The sequence below is a fragment of the Dasypus novemcinctus genome, chromosome 2, assembly GCF_030445035.2.
Source record: "Dasypus novemcinctus isolate mDasNov1 chromosome 2, mDasNov1.1.hap2, whole genome shotgun sequence".
NCBI lineage: Eukaryota > Metazoa > Chordata > Mammalia > Cingulata > Dasypodidae > Dasypus > Dasypus novemcinctus.
Window position 1 is genome coordinate 182,440,217 of NC_080674.1, and position 16,914 is coordinate 182,457,130.

The window sequence follows — 16,914 nt, forward strand, 5'->3', positions numbered from 1 at the left end:
GGAGTCCGTGCTTTATCTCAGTTCCCACGCTGGCTAAGTACTATTGCTAAGCTCAGTTTACAGATTCGAAAACAGAGGCTCAGAGAGAGTGTGTGATATCTCCAAGGTCACCCAGCCTAGTAAGTAGGTAAGCTGGGATTCGAATCCAGACTCTAGCATCCGTCTCTTTATGCTTGCTTTGCTCCACTTAAGCTTCATGAGAAGGCTGTGAGGCTGAGACTATGGATAGCACTTTGCCAATGGTAAGTTAAAAACAGGCTCATTCAGATGCAATCTCTTGCCCCAAGTCTCTGCGTTGGTCAGGCATCAGACACAGAGCTGCGAGTGAACGCTGGTGTGTCTGACTCCCCAAGGCTGCGGGGTCCTCATCTTACCATCAGGAGGGCCACCCCGAGCATCCCTGAAGAAGGCTGACAAAACAGCCCCTCACAACACACCCACTGAGGGAGCAGATGTGGCTCAAGCGGTTGAGCACCTGCTTCCCACATGGGAGGTCCCGGGTTTGGTGCCCGGTGCCTTCTCAAAACTAACAATGAGCAAACAAATGAAAAAACCAACTCAGGGGAGCCAATGTGGTTCAGCGGTTGAGTGCCAACTTCCCACTTGCAAGGTCCCGGGTTCAATCCCCGGCCCCTAAAAAAATAGCCACTGAGAAAGAACTTGTGCCCACCTCAGCTGCCATGAGGATGCCAACCATCCACCTACAGGAGACTCCTCTTTTAGACACCACCAGTTGCAGGGAATGCCAGAGATCAAAGCCATGGCTAAGTCACCACTGGAAGTATCTAGACGCCTAATGCCCTCCTCCTGCCGTTTCTAATTCCTTCTCCTGGTTTTTGGGTGGCTAGTGGGGCTCCTCCTTGCACTTCCCCCAATCCCAGCCGCCTCAAGCCCAGAGTCCACGACCTGCCGGGACCAGCCCCCAGTCCTCTGAGCTTCCCTCAGGACATCTCGCGGCCAGATCCGCCAACCCATGAGGCAAGGTCCCGAGTTCATCTTCCCAGCCGCCGTCCAAGGCTTTTCAAAATGATCCCTTCCCTTCTGGAAAACCTTTCGAAACCCCAAACTACTGTTTCACGTTTCACTCCCAGCATCCCAGCCTAGTCCACACATCAGGCACGTGGTGGGACAGGCAGTGTCTTTGGCCCTGTCCTGGGTGGCGACAGAACTAAGGTGGGAATTCCCGCCACAGCAGGCGGCCGGAGCCTGCTCCACTCATTTTTTTTTTTTGTATTTGCTCCCCCTAGCCATTGAAATTAGATAGATCTATGAGTGCGGCGGCTTGCTCGGTCGGTAGAGGTGGGGTCTGGCTGCGGACAAGGGGTCGGTCCAGCTCTGGACAAGGGGTCGGTCCCGCTTGGGACGAGGGGTCGGTCCCACTTGGGACAAGGGGTCGGTCCGGCAGCAGACGAGGGATTGGTCTCACAAGGGGTTGCGCGGTTCGGCTGACGGGGTCGCCCGGCGAAGCCGGCGACGAAGGGGTCGCCCGGAGAAGCAGGCGACGAACTGGGGACAAGGGAGGCCAGGCCCTTGTCGGGGGCTCTCAGGACTGGAGGGCGCACGGCAGAAGAACTACCGCGGAGACAAGGTAAACACGCAAGTCCAACTTTATTGAGGGAGAGGCAACAGTTTTATAGGGGCTGGGGAAGGCTGATTGGTCAAAGCCACGCCCTGTTCTGATTGGTTGCTGGTGAAAGGTCAGTGGGCGGTACTGGACGGGGGAGGGGTGGTGGTTAGGGATTGGCTGTCGCTGTTGCTGGGGGAAGGGGCAGGGTTTAGGGATTGGTGGCTGCTGTTGCTGGGGTGGAGGGCAGACTTGAGTTTCCCGCCCACGCCTGGCTGTTGCTGCTGTCGGGGGAGGGGAAAAGGGCAGACTGGATTTTTCCGCCCACACCTGGCTGTTGCTGCTGTCGGGGGAGGGGAAAAGGGCAGACTGGAATTTTCTGCCCTGCGCCTGCGCAGGGAGAAGGAAGAAGAAGGGTGCCGCCCCACAAGGCATCGGGTGGCGCCATCTGGGAGGAGGGGCGGCCGCGGAAGCATGGCTGCCGAGAAGGGGAGACCCGAGGGCACTCTGCGCCCATGCCGAGCTTCCTTCAGGGGTGGCGGTGGGCCCGACCAACCACCCTATTATGGGGGCAGCGGAATTAGGCCTACCGCGGCCGCTCCCCTGCCAGGCCAGCAAACCACACTTCAGCCCGAGGGGTGACCGCATTTCCCCCTTCTTTTCAAATAAGGGCCAGGATGGCAGCAGCAACAAGTAGCCGAGGCCCAAGAGGCAGTAAGCAATGAGGGAAGCGGGGCTGAAGAGGGAGGTGAGTATGACGGGGATACAAATGTACAATTTGGGGGGCAGTATCTTGCCGTTGCAAGCAAGGGCGGCCAACGTCCAACTCCCGCCGATCTCGGCGGCTACAAGGTCCATCCGCTTGTTAAAAGTCCAGGATGACAGCACGTCACAGGTAGTTGATCCCTTCTCGGCGGCGAAGAGCGGTAGAGGCAGACTGTGTGATGGTCCGGAGGATCGCAGCGGTGAGGACAAGTCGCGTCAGGGCACCAGCGACGGTGGTGGCGGCAGCGTCGGGAGTGGTGGAGACGTAGGCGAGGACAATAAGAAGGCCAAAACCTTCACGGGTGCGAGAGAGGCCGATGTTAATGGGGCGGGCCGACATGGGGCGGCCCAATCTGCAACACAGTAGGGGTTCAAGCGAAAAAAGGAGGGGGGCGGGGGACGAGAAAGGACGCTTTGGATGGCTGAGAAGAGGAGTGAGGTCGAGACAGGAGGAAGCTCCGCAGAAGTATGGGGAGCTGTTAAAAGCAGAAACGTTATTAGATGCTAGAAAGCAGGCCGCAGGCTGGGGAAAGCAGGTTGCGGGCCGTTTCGCGGGGCTGGAGCTGCTTGAGAGCGATGGCGGCATGGGGGGCCGTGGTTACAATCTTCTGGGGTGGTAGTGGCTAGACAGATGGCGGAAAATATTATCAAGAAAGCAAAGGTTATGAGAAAGAAATAGAGTATTAAAGGCTGTGGGGGAAGTGAGAAGATCATTTAGAGGATAGGGTTGAGAATGGTATGTTTAAGACAGAAGCTTTGTGGTTTGTAGGAGACTGCTTTATAAACGAAGGAGAATGAGGGCAGTAAATATAGTAACGATAGATAGGAAGATGACAGTGAGGAGGAGTCTTTGTTTAAGGTTTCAATCGTCCGGCGCAACAGTGGCTAGGCCGATAGCGAGGGGTGTTGCTAAGTAGACAATGGCTGCAAAGACAAAATCATCCTCTGTTTCCTTAAGAATAACTTTTCTTTAAATACTTAGTAGCATGCAATATTAGAAACCGTTTCCTAAAAGCAAGTTGGCAGGGGAGCTTGGTTGCTGTTAATCTTTCCTGTTATAAAATTACCTTTTATTATTATTATCATCAATTTAGTTTTATATATATATATTTAAGAATGACCTTTTGGAATTAGCCATTTAATACCTTAATGTAAACTATTGAAGATAAATTTTATCTTTACAGAACACATTCCCTTACGTAAAGTTATCACAATACCTTTTACACTTGCCGCATGCAAATTAAATTTCAAGAGTTTATGAAAAATTAGCCATCTTACTTTAGGACAAAATACGTCTTTCTGCAAAACTTATTACATTTCCGTTAGCATTTTTACAAACTTTTAACCTTTTTAATATTCATATAAGTTTTACATTCTTTATATTATCCTGTGAAGAAAAATAAGTTATTCATTTTAATCTAGACAAGAACAACTTTTTATGAAGACATACAGTTAATTTTGTTAATTAAGACTTACAATTTTTTTAATTGTAGATATCTTATTAACATTTAAACTTATGTATTAATATAATAAACTTAAGTATTAATATAAGTGCTTATTTAATTTTTGGCCATTTGAATAGAGCTCTTTTAAAGCTTTCCAGTAATTTATATTTACCATCCGGAGGTATCACAATATATGTTGACATTGAGCGAACAGACAGACAAACACAGAACAATTACAACACATTAACAGAAATATATAATTTATTTACAGTTGACTCATAATTCTTACTTTCTTGGTATAGCTGCTTTTAAATCCTTTTTTATATAGCATATCATAGATTATACCCTTCAAGATTTCTTCTGGACTTCATGTTGCCTGTAATAAGCCAGGAGGGAATCTTTTACCTTCCTGCTCCACAGCAAAAGTGACCCTATCTATAAGGCAAGTATAGGTGTCCGGGTCCCAAAGCTGACACGTGGTAAGCCATGGATTAAAGGGGAGAAGAAGGTCCCGATATACTTGAAGCTGTTTGAAAGAGATCTTACACCAGTGAGTGTCTAGGAGACCGGCGAGGGCCCTAACTTGTGGGGCTTGCTTAGCAGATAGGATGTTACCCATTGCTAATGGCCTTTTGGAGCCGATAAGAAAAGGGGCCCTTACCTTGAGAGCGCGGCGATGGGAGCCGAGGTGCACGGTGAGACGAGGGGTCGGAGCCGGTGGGGCTCCGACGGTGGTCGCGGGCCAAGAGAAGGCCCCGACGAGGGGAGGGCGGGACGACGAGCAGTGGAGCAAGGCAAAGGGGAGCAAGCGCGGAGGGGAGGAGGCAGAGGTGAAGGCAGGAGAGGAGGTGCTCAGGCACGCGCTCCTGAGAGTTTTATTGGTGCCTCTTAATCATAGCGGGTCGGTATAAGCCCCCGACATGGAAGGAGAAAGCCATCCAGCAATTCTCCCAGACCGCCGTGGATCATATGAGGTCACCAAGGTTCAGGAGCAGCAATGCAGAGCGAAAAGATAGGGGTGAGAAGAGAGGAGAGCGTAGGGCTATGGTAGGGTTACTTCAGACGTGGAAGCGCGTGCTCCCGAGAAATCCAAGGCTCCTCTTAATCATAGCGGGTCAGTATAAGCCCCCGACATGGAAGGAGAAAGCCATCCAGCGATTCTCCCAGACCGCCGTGGATCGTATGAGGTAGCCAAGGCTCAGGTAGCAGCAATGTTGCACGAGAGAAGTCCCAAGGTGAGAAGAGAGGAGGGCGTAGGGCTGTGGTAGGATTACTTCAGACGTGCAAGCGCGCGCTCCCGAGAAATCCAAGGCTCCTCTTAATCATAGCGGGTCGGTATAAGCCCCCGACATGGAAGGAGAAAGCCATCCAGCGATTCTCCCAGACCGCCGTGGATCGTATGAGGTAGCCAAGGCTCAGGTAGCAGCAATGTTGCACGAGAGAAGTCCCACGGTGAGAAGAGAGGAGGGGGGGGACGCCAGGTTATGGAGTGAGGCTGTAGTGGAGTTGCCTTGCCCCACGTTGTGCTGTGGTGGGGTTGCTTTGCCCCACGTTGGGCGCCAGCTGCAGCGGCTTGCTCGGTCGGTAGAGGTGGGGTCTGGCTGCAGACGAGGGGTCGGTCCAGCTCTGGACGAGGGGTCAGTCCCGCTTGGGACGAGGGGTCGGTCCCACTTGGGACGAGGGGTCGGTCCGGCAGCAGACGAGGGATCGGTCTCACAAGGGGTTGCGCGGTTCGGCTGACGGGGTCGCCCGGCGAAGCCGGCGACGAAGGGGTCGCCCGGAGAAGCCGGTGACGAAGGGGTCGCCCGGAGAAGCCAGCGACGAACTGGGGACAAGGGAGGCCAGGCCCTTGTCGGGGGCTCTCAGGACTGGAGGGCGCACGGCAGAAGAACTACCGCGGAGACAAGGTAAACATGCAAGTCCACTTTATTGAGGGAGAGGCAACCGTTTTATAGGGGCTGGGGAAGGCTGATTGGTCGAAGCCACACCCTGTTCTGATTGGTTGCCGGCGAAAGGTCAGTGGGCGGTACTGGACGGGGGAGGGGTGGTGGTTAAGGATTGGCTGTCGCTGTTGCTGGGGGAAGGGGCAGGGTTTAGGGATTGGTGGCTTCTGTTGCTGGGGTGGAGGGCAGACTGGATTTTTCCGCCCACGCCTGGCTGTTGCTGCTGTCGGGGGAAGGGAAAAGGGCGGGCTGGATTTTTCCGCCCACGCCTGGCTGTTGCTGCTGTCGGGGGAGGGGAAAAGGGCAGACTGGAATTTTCCGCCCTGCGCCTGCGCAGGGAGAAAGAAGAAGAAGGGTGCTGCCCCACAGGCATCGTGTGGCGCCATCCGGGAGGAGGGGCGGCCGCGGAAGCATGGCTGCCGAGAAGGGGAGACCCGAGGGCACTCTGCGCCCATGCCGAGCTTCCTTCAGGGGTGGCGGTGAGTCCGACCAGCCACCCTATTATGGGGGCAGTGGCTTGGCCTGCCGCGGCTGCTCCCCCGCCAGGCCAGCAAACCACACTTCAGCCCGAGGGGTGACCGCATATGAGGAAATACAAGCTCCGCCCTTACACGTGATAATTTAACTATCTTGATAGTTTACTAACTGGTCCCCATGTGTTACTCAGGAATTTGATCTCTAAGGGGCAGAACCCAACTCAAGCCAGTTTTTCGGTTGTTTGTTTTTTGGGGTAGGGGGTTGGGGGGAGAGTGGGAGCGCTACCTGTTTCTTGGCTCATGAAACTCAAGAGTCCAGGATCGTATCAACCTTGGCTTCAGACCCAGCTGGACACAGGAGCTCAAACCAAGTCACCTGGACTTGGTCTCTCCACGTCACTGAGACGGATTCTTCCGTCGTGGCTTCATTCTCAGGCAGGCCGTCCCCACTCAGTGACACTACGACCCCTGCAGTTCCAGACGTGCACTCCCAGCTCAGCAACTTCAGTGAAAAGAGTCTCTTTGCCTCAACGGGTCCAATAAAAATCCCAAAATTGAGTCTCATTGGCCTGACATGGGCCAATCCTTGTGGCCAAAGGAATGGAAAAAGCTGATTAGCCAGGCCGGTGTCATGTGCCTGCCCCTCCTCTCTAGACCAGAGTCAGTGCCACTCAAAGCACAGGGCCTGCGACCAAGGGCGGGGGACAGAGGGCAAAGTGGGAAGTGGGTGCCCCTAGGCTAAAACAACAGGTGCCCCCTTTTCCTGCCTATCATCGCGCCCCACTGCCATCCCACAATCCTTCCTCCAGCGCAGCCAGAGAGCTCCTTCTTCATTTCAGATAAAACCTCTTACCCCTCTCCTTAAACAGAGTTTCTTTATCCAGCCTGCCTGCCTCTCTTCCATTCCGCCTTTCAGGAAATGCAGCTTCTGGCGTATGGCTGCTTCCTCTACCTCAAACGCCTCCTCCTCCCTCCCAGGACTCAGATTAAACATCGCTCTGTCCGTGAACCCTCCCCTCCTGAGACAGACCATCTCATTTCCAGGGCTAGGCCGGGTAGAGTGATGGTAAGAAACTGGCCAGACTGCCGGAAGGCAAATCTAGTTTTGCCACTTGATGGCTGTGTGGCCTTGGGTAAGTTATTTCACATCTCTGTGCTTCATTTTCTTTTTTTTTTTATAAACTTTTTTTATTTTCTATTTTTTATTTATTTCTCTGCCCTTCCCCCCTCCCAACGCCCCTGTTGTCTGCTCTCTGTGTCCATTTGCTGTGTGTTCTTCTTTGTCCACTTCTGTTGTTGTCAGTGGCACAGGAATCTGTGTTTCTTTTTGTTGTGTCATCTTGCTGTGTCAGCTCTCCGTGTGTGCGGCGCCATTCCTGGACAGGCTGAACTTTCTTTCACGCTGGACAGCTCTCCTTATGGGGCACACTCCTTGTGTGTGGGGCTCCCCTACGAGGGGACACCCCTGCATGGCAGGGCACTCCTTGCATGCATCAGCACTGCACATGGGCCAGCTCCACACGGGTCAAGGAGGCCCGGGGCTTGAACCGCGGACCTCCCATGTGGTAGACGGACGCCCTAACCACTGGGCCAAGTCCGCTTCCCGTCTGTGCTTCATTTTCTCAGTACCTAGCTCTTATTTGCAAGTTGTACATGCAAAGCACGGGGGACCATGGCTGGCACGGGGTTTTAGGTGTCAGCTGTTATCACCTCAGGTCGGGTGAACATACCTGCGTTGGAAATGACCTCTTCGCCTGCCTGCTTCCCCTGCGCGTCTGAGCTCTCCTGCTCCCCTGTGAAGGAGGGAGTGCTCATGAATGCAGGAAGGAACACGTGGGTGAGTACAGGCGAGTAAACGCACGGAGAGGAAGTCTCCAACAGCAGGTGGACAGCACCCCCGCCCGTCCGCACAGACCCCCCCGGCCCTGCAGTGTCCCCATCCCGAGCCAACCCGCCCCTTTCTCCTCGAAGCCATTCTCCTCCTAACCCCTCACCTCCTTCCTGCAGCCCAAGTTCAGACCGCCAGGGAACCCAAAGAACGGCCACCGGATAAATCCCCGGATTACTAATCCGATCCATCCCAGTCCACCGTCAACCGCTCTTTTCCCTGCGAAAAGTAAACACCGCCTCCCCCTCGTTGCCGGACAGCGAGGGCCATTAAACCCAGGAAGGGTGCGTCTCCACCGCAGCCCAGAAACAACTTGCAAGTGGAAAAATCCGGTGACCTGGGTGACTCAGTGGTCAAGATAGCCAACGTGTTTGCTTTCAGCTTGGACGGGCCCCAGGGCTCTCCTGTCGCGGCTCTCCCAAGACCTGATCACACACCTGAACAGCTTTGACCCTTCGTGCTCCCAGGGGCGCCCGCCCAGCCCTGGACTTCCCTTCCGACGGGCCCCCTGGGGGACCAGCCTGGCGGCCCGCGGGGGGGGGCACGCGCGGCAGGTGGACCGCACAGGGGCCCCGCGGGGAGCGCGGCGGCACCTCGGCACCAGGCGGCGCGGCCCCAGCAGGCGGGCGACACGTTTGGCTCGCGCAGCTGGCAGCTGAGGGCGAAAGAGAAACACATCGGGTCGCATAGTTTTCATTTTCCGACAACAGAAAACATGTTCAAACCTCGGCAGAGACAACATTTTTACTGGAACCGGGCTCCAGAAGGAATGTTTCAGGGCGCTCCGGGGATAAAGGACACGGGGTGACAGAGAGGATGCACTCCTGCCCCTGCAGTTTCCTTCGTGTCCACGCCGCTTCATTCGCTCACCTGCGGAGCCTGCACCCTGTCACCTGCTGAAAGGACAAGCTGTGCCTGACCTCGGCAGGGGCCTGGGGCCGCAGAGAACACCTGCCCCTGCCCCTGCCACCCCAGGGCTTCCGTTTCTCCCTCCCGCTTCAGCGTTTGCCAGCCCCGCTCCTCAGTGTATCACAGCCATCTGCCATCAGTGACAACACGACAGCTTTACGCAGCTTCTACCGGGGGCAACATGACACTCTAGGTCAAGGGACCAAGGGGTCCATGAAAAGATTTCGGGGGGCCCATGAACTTGAATTGAAAAAAATCAACTTATCTTTATTTTCTCTGACCTCTAACTGAAACCTCGTGTTTCCTTCACTTACAAATGTAGGCAATAAATAAATTACAGGAGCATTCATTTCACCTGACTGGCAAAGGGGTTCATGGAACAAAAAAAGGTTAAGACCCCTGCCCTAGGTGCTGGATCATTCTTCTTTCCTTGCCTCCAGGATGAGCCATTTGGAGAGCAGCTGGGGCCAGGAGCAGCCCCAGTACCCCGAGCTGTCCCCAGCAGCCAGCCTCCCCCTTCACCTTTGCAACAGAACCTACCTTGGCAGGGTGTGCCCAGCCCCAGGGGATGTGTGCTTGAGCCTAGAGAACGGGGGCACTCCCCTTCCTCCCCCTTGGATACTCACTTTACTGTCCCTTGTAGCAGGGGCTAGACCTGTGACCCAATTCTGGTCAACAAAAGGACTGCTAAGGCCTCTGGGAAAGTTCTTTCTTCCCTATCAAATGGAAAGCTCCTTCTTTCTGCCTTGAGCCTGGCCGTGGGGAAGACATGCTCTCCTGAGCTGTGGCAGCCGTGTTAGGGCTATGAGGTGATAAGGCTGGGCTCTTAAAGGAAATACATTGAAAATAGCTGAATAAAAAGAGAGAAAGACTCCTTGATGTTAATAACTCTGAACTAGTGAGCCAACTAAGGCTGACTGCTTACCTCCAGATATCTAGAATAAGATGACTTTATTGCTTACACTACTGTTAGTCTATTACTTGCAGCCTAATGCACCCTAATTACTATAACAGGTATATACATATAATGTAAGAAAATTCAGTCCTGGGAAGACCACAGGAAGCTGTGAAAAGAAAGCATATTTTGGAGTAAAATAATTCTGGCTTTCATGTTGGGCTCTAACATTTACTTGCTATGTGTTCTCAGAAAGTCTTTTTTTTTTTTGGCCTCTCCAAGCTCATCACCCACCTGGTGTAAAGATGAAAGAAGAGACTATATGTGAAAGTGCTCACACACTTTCTGACCAGCTGGCTGGATGACTCTCTTACTCTATGTTTCCCTGGCATCTAGAAGCAAATCTAGCTCGTGGAAAGCACTCAATAAACGTCTTTTAAACAAAGATATAAATTCCTCTTTCTCTCTTGTAAAATGAGGATTTGGTGTTTATTGCCAAATTTGCCCCATTGGTTAATTCAGATCTTCTCCCCCTTTCCTCCTTGGCAGTTGATCAACTGAGTCTCACCACTGGAATGTTTAATGAAGATTATCTTGGTAAATGTTGTCATAAAGTTCACTTAAAAAACACCAGCTCTTTCTTGTGCTTCCCAAAGCACTTTCTCTATCATCCCACTACCTCCTAGTAGTGTTCTCATTTTGCATCCAAGGAAATGAAAACTTAGAGACATCAAATGGCTTTCCCAAGGTCATTTATTACCGGTGGGACCAGTGGACCAGAGGCCAGGGGGGTCCGACTCCGGCCCTGGCTTCTCCCCGAGGCCTCGGGATGGGACAGGGGGATACTTAGGGTGGCACAGATGTTGGCGGGGACCCCAGGCCCCTTCCTCCAGGAAGCTCTTTCCTGTGATGAGTCCCTGCCATCCGTCCCCTCCCAGTCCTTCCCTTCCCACCACACAGGCCTCGCCAGGTAAGCCTCAGCCCTGGGGTGGGCTGCCGCCTCCTTGCCCTGCTCCTCCGCATCATCCAGACGCCCGCACCCCCTTTCTCTGTAGTTCCTGTGGTGGCCCTGACTCGGCTGGTGCCGCCCTCCCCCGCCGAGCCAGGAGCATCTCCTGCTCACCGCTGCGCGCTCAGCACCCAGCACGACGCCGGGCACCGCGCTGCAGCTCAGAGGCTCTGGACCTGAGCCGGCTGGAAGCCCGTAGAGGAAAGTGGGTGGTGGTCTGTTCCTGCTGTGGGGGCAACGTTTGGGAAGAACGCTCTTTTCCTAGAGATTGGGGGAAGGGAGAGTTAACTAAGGTGCTGTAGCGGCAAGCCTCAGAAAGGGAATTGGGGGCAGACATGGGAGAGGGGGGTGAAGGAGAGCCTCGGTGGTCCTGGCCTCCGGGAGGGAGGCAGCTGGGCTTGCGCACGGGCCTCGCCCTCCCTGGAAATGCAAGTGGGCTCTGCCTCCCGTTGCAGGGGAAGGAGAGCTGCCAGCACCTGAGCATCCCACGGGCGACTTCCTTGCCTGGGGAAGGGGGAAAAGAATCCTATTTTATTGCCAAGAAGGTCCAGCTAGCTTTTGGTAGAGAAAGCATGACATCCAGTGGTCATCCGTGTCATCCCCAGACTGGGGCAGTGGCTGTCCCCGCCGGGAGGCCTTCGGAGCCGGGCCGAGGAGGAGCAGCCGCCCGGGTGCTGGAAAGCTGGCTTTGAATCCTGATTTTGCCTTTTAGCCGTGTGCCCTTGGGGAAGTCACTTTCCCTCCTGGGCCTCTGTTTCTCCCTGTTGAAATGGAGAGACTCTGGAAGCATTTTTGCCAACAGTTAGGCAGATGTGGTTTTTTCCTGTCATCAGAACGTGGGTTCCTTGCTGCGGAGTTCGAGGCAGTGCTGTGAACTAGAAAGGAAGGCAAGCTTTGGACCAGGGTTTGAATTCCTGGCTGGATGTCACCACCTCCCTGAGCGCTTAGTTCTTCCAAGTGGGTTCACGGTGGCTTCCAGCACAGAGGGGTGTTGCCGGGATAGAGGAGACCCTCTTGCGGGCAGACAGGGGCAGCATTCCTGGAAGACGGGAAGGCAGACGTCCCCGGAGGTGCAGTGCGGACAGGAGACGCCCGAGAAAGCCGAGGAGAGCCTCGAGGACCCACCTGTCCTGAGTGGGTTCAAGCGGTAGATGAAAGAGGGGCCGCAGCCCGCAGGGGGGTCCCAGGTGAAGGCGGCTGTGGGACAGGGAGGCTGGCTGGAGAGAGGGGAGGGGGCCGGGGAGGGGCGGACCCCCACTGCCGCCAGGACAGGGAGGAGCGGCGCGGCGGGGCCGTCACACCTGGACATGCCTGGACTGTGAGCCCCTGTGCAGGTGAACTTGAACTGGCCCGAGGCAAGCTGAGCGGGACTGGACGGACGAAGCGGTCGCCCGGGAGCCACGCGGGGCAGCTGGAAGCAGGGAGCATGTCCCAGAAACCAAGTCGCATTTCTGCAGGCCCCCGTTTCCCGCTGTGCAAGTAATGTTCTCGATGTGGAGAGAGCCTCTGGGCATAGCGGGCCCTCAAGAGGGGTCGCCTGCCCTTCAGTGTCCACGACGTTGGCTCCCGTTTGTGCAGAGCCCCCACCTCCCGCGTTCACGTCCGCGCGTGAGGACGTGCCGAGTCACTGGTCAGGTTCATCTCCGTTTCCTTTCCTAGTAAGGTCGTAGTCACAGGTTCCGGAGGTTTGGACTTGAACGTATCTTTTTGAGGGACAGGATCCAGCCCATGGCAATCACCTTCATGCCCGATACCAGGCGTAGCCTTGTGATTTAAATAATATAAAATCTTGCTGTTCTTTTCCCATCTCTCACTAGCTCTGTGACCTTGGACGAGTGACCCCACCTCGCGAAGCCTCGGCGCTCACGTGCATAAAGTGGGGCCTTCGCATCCCGTCTGCAAAAGGACTGAGCGCTGTTGTTTCCATCGCCTCCTCCGGCCTGAGCGCACCTGTGCAGCGCCCCCCCCCCCTCCTCTGGCCACCAGCTCCCCGGGCCCGGCTTTAAACGCAGGTCCTTGCAGCAACCCAGAACATCTGCCTGGCAGCGCCACGGGGCTCTGGCCCTGCGCCCAGGGTCCTGCCAGCAAAGAGGTTAAACAAACAGAGCAGGGCAGCAACGAAATGGCCCGGCTGTCGTAAAGGGTCGCGCCTCACGCTCCTGCGCTCAGGTTTCGTGCTAATCGAGTGATGGTTCTCCTGAGGAGGATTTGGAAGAAAATGGTAGGGGGCTCTGAAAGGAGCAAGAAAAACTGGTCGTGTACCCGAGGCAAACACTGCCAAGAAAGTGGTCACAGATGGCCAATAAACCAAAGACTGGGGAGGGGGGAAGTAGGGCACCGGAGGAAAGGAAAATTGGGGCTCTTTCCAACTCTGCTAGTGCCTAAGCCAGGCCTTCGCTAGCGGGAGAACTTTCCACTGAGTCTGTGCAGAGATTATCAGCAACCCTAAAACCACTGTGCTCAGAAGCTGGGTGGGGTGTCCTGATGGGCAGGTAGGATGGCAAATGCCCTTCAAGGAAGGAAAAAGCCAGAACGCACACAATGACTCATGGAAAATGACCCTCTGCCCTGGTGCTGGGAAGCAATAGGGAGTGGAGGGGACTGTGGCAAGCTGGAGCACATGCATCGCCTCCACCAAAGAGGGGACAGCTGGGACTGAGCTGTCAGCTCCAGCCAATCTCTGCCAGACAGGAATGCAGGCGCAGTGCTGCCAGATCTTCTGCTTTTTTTTTTCCCCCAAAAGAATCTGCAAATAACGGATTTTGTTTTTTAATGTGCAGGTTCCCAATGTTTAAACATTGGCAAGTAATTCAAATGTTTTTTCAATACTGTGTGGGCCAAACAAAATATATCTGGGAGCCAGATTTGATTCCCAGACCACTAGTTTGCAATTTCTGAAGTTAGTGTCATGGTAAAAGCAATGGAATCTGCTTAGATGCAAGCCTCAGGTCTCCCAATTGCTGACGGGTTGACCTTGGATAAGTCACTTAGCCTCTCAGTTGCTTCATCTGTAAAATGGAGATAATAGTAGCATCTACTTCGTATGATAGTTGAGAAAATTACATGGAATTATGTCACAGAAATTCCTTGGCATGACGCCTGGCATGAGGTAAGCCCTCTAGAAATGTCAGCTATTATTTTTAATGCGCCCCTCTGGAGGGCCCCAGGGGGACAGAACATAGAACAGCTGCAGGGGGCAAAGGAGGAGGCCAGGAAAACAGAGCAAGCGAGAGAAACAGGGCTGGGTTTGAAAACGTCAGTCAAGCGTTCTCTGTCTGGTCGTGCCAGGAATGGCCCTTCGAGGATTATTGTCACAAAAGGCCATCAGCAGGAAGCGGACTTGGCCCAGTGGTTAGGGCGTCCGTCTACCACATGGGAGGTCCATGGTTCAAACCCCAGGCCTCCTTGACCCGTGTGGAGCTGGCCCATGCGCAGTGCTGATGTGCACAAGGAGTGCCCTGCCGTGCAGGGGTGCCCCCCCCCCCGCGTAGGGGAGCTCCATGCACAAGGAGTGCACCCCATAAGGAGAGCCGCCCAGCATGAAAGAAAGTGCAGCCTGCCCAGGAATGGCGCTGCCCACATGGAGAGCTGACGCAGCAAGATGAGACGACAAAAAGAAACACAGATACCCGTGCCGCTGACAACAACAGAAGCAAACAAAGAAGACGCAGCAAATAGATAGAGAACAGACAACCGTGGTGGGAGGGGAGAAATAAATAAAAATAAATCTTTAAAAAAAAAAAGGGCATCAGGGTGATAGAGGTTGGTCAGGGCCTGCAGGGTAGCCCTGCCCTGTCCTGCCACCTGTTCCCGTGATGTCACTGACGAGGCCTGTGGGGTCTGGACTCTGTTACGGCCGCTGCAGAGACCAGGTGGTTGGGGAGCCTGCCCTGCAGGAGGCCTCAGCCACCGCCCAGCCGTGTGACTTTAATCAAGTCACTTCATCTCCCTCTGAGACTCCACTTACCCATCTGCAAAATGGGGTGATAATAGGGGCCTCTCAGGTCGCTGGTGGAACAGAGCTGGTGTTCCACAAGCGGGAGCCACCAGGACTGATTATTGCTGTTATGGTCAAAATTGTTAGCTGAGCTGTACAGGTGCGTGTCTGACCAGCAGCCACTGACCTACCTTCAGGTGCTCGCCCCAGTTTCCTCTAGGAGCCACCCCTCCCCAACCCCAGTTCTGGTGGTTCTGTCCATGTTGGCGCCATCCCAGGCTCCAGGTATAGATAATGAGAGTAGCATCGTCTTCTGGGCCAAGGGGAATGAGATCTCGGACTTTGGTTCAAACTGTGAGGAAAGAGAAGATTTCTTTCCCGTAAGACTTGTTATGGGGAGGAGTGGACTGGAGTTGCTGGCAGCCATCTCACCCCCGCATGGCAAGACCTTAAGAACGGAGCCAATGTTAGGACCAGCAGAGCAAAGAGTTGGGACAGTCCCTGAGTCTTGATTTCTTTGCTTGAGCACCTGGATCCAGCTGTGCCTGAGGCTCCTGGAAATATGGTGTACTCTTTGGTTACACAAGCCAAAAAGAATTCACTTTTTTGCATGGGCCGTTTTGACTTGGGTTTACTATTGCTTGCAACCAAAAACAAAAACAAAAAACTCAAGAGCTGCACTGGCGTTGAGAATGTGTAAGGAAAATGCCCGAAAGGGAGGGCTTGCTCCACTGGCGGGTCTTACTGGCTCTCGGGTGGTGTTCTGAATGTAACAGCACTCTTTGCCTTCTTCTGAAATAGAACGTGTTCTGAAAGCCTTTCACAGGCCATGGTCAAACTTCCCTTAAAGCAATCGTTCTCAACCCGGGGTGATCTTGGCCCCCAGGAGACATTCGACAATATCTGGAGACGTTTCGGGTTGTCTCAGCTGGGTCGGGGGGCAGAGTTACTGGCATCTACTGAGCAGAAGCTGGGCATGCTGCTCAACACCTCTGATCCAGGGGACAGACCCCACAGCGAAGACCCTACTCGAAGTGTCTGTGGTGCTGAGGCTGTGGAACGCCACCTTAAAGAATTGCTGAAGAAAAGGAAGCAAGGTCAGCAGATGTGGCTCAGGCAATTGGGCTCCCGCCTACCACATGGGAGGTCTGTGGCTTGATTCCTGATGCCTTCTAAAGAAGACAGCGAGCTAGCGTGATGGGCAGGCACAGCAAGCTGACACAACAAGGTGACACAACAAGAGACACAAGAATGAAAACATAATAAGAGACACAACAAAGCAGGGAACAGAGGTTCCGGGTGCCTTCTAAAGAGGACGAACAGGACGGCGAGCTGGCAAGACAGGCAGGCACCACAAGCTGACGCAATAAGATAACACAACAAGATACACAAGAGGAAAAATATAACGAGACATAACAAAGCAGGGAATGGAGGTGGCTTAAGCTATTAGGTGCCTCCTTCCCACATCAGAGATCCCAGGTTCAGTTCCTGGTGCCTCCTAAAAAAACAAAGAAAATAAATAGACACAGCAAGTGCAAAACAATGAGAGGGTGGGGAGAGATAAATAAATACAATAAATCTTTTAAAAAAAGGAAAAGAAAAGGAAGCAATACTTCATTAGATAGATTACCCCTGCCAACACCTCCTTTAGCAACCAGAGCTTCCCAAAAGTACTATACACTTGAAGATGAGACCAGGCTGCTTTGTAGATGTTAAGGAATTGAATATACTTCATGAGGTCTGCTCAGAGTAGGCAATGCTCTCGTTCAAGCTAAAGTTTATTCACCAGTTGTCATAAGCCCTGCACAGGGGTGCAGCCTCACTTCCTTCACTCTACAAGCACCGCCCATAGCTATTGTGCCAACAGCAAGAGCGCGCAACCTCCCCTAACGTGGACAGTTTCATGCAGTAACACATGCATGCCCTCCCGTGTCCCCCAAGAATGGATCGGACGAAGAAGCAAATTATATAAATCCCACTTATCCAATAAAGGAGAAAGATCGCATTTCCTTTCTGTCTAGAGCAGCATCTCTCAGCGTGTTATTCCTGGGCACGCTAGTCTTGTGAGATGCTCATGGGGAAA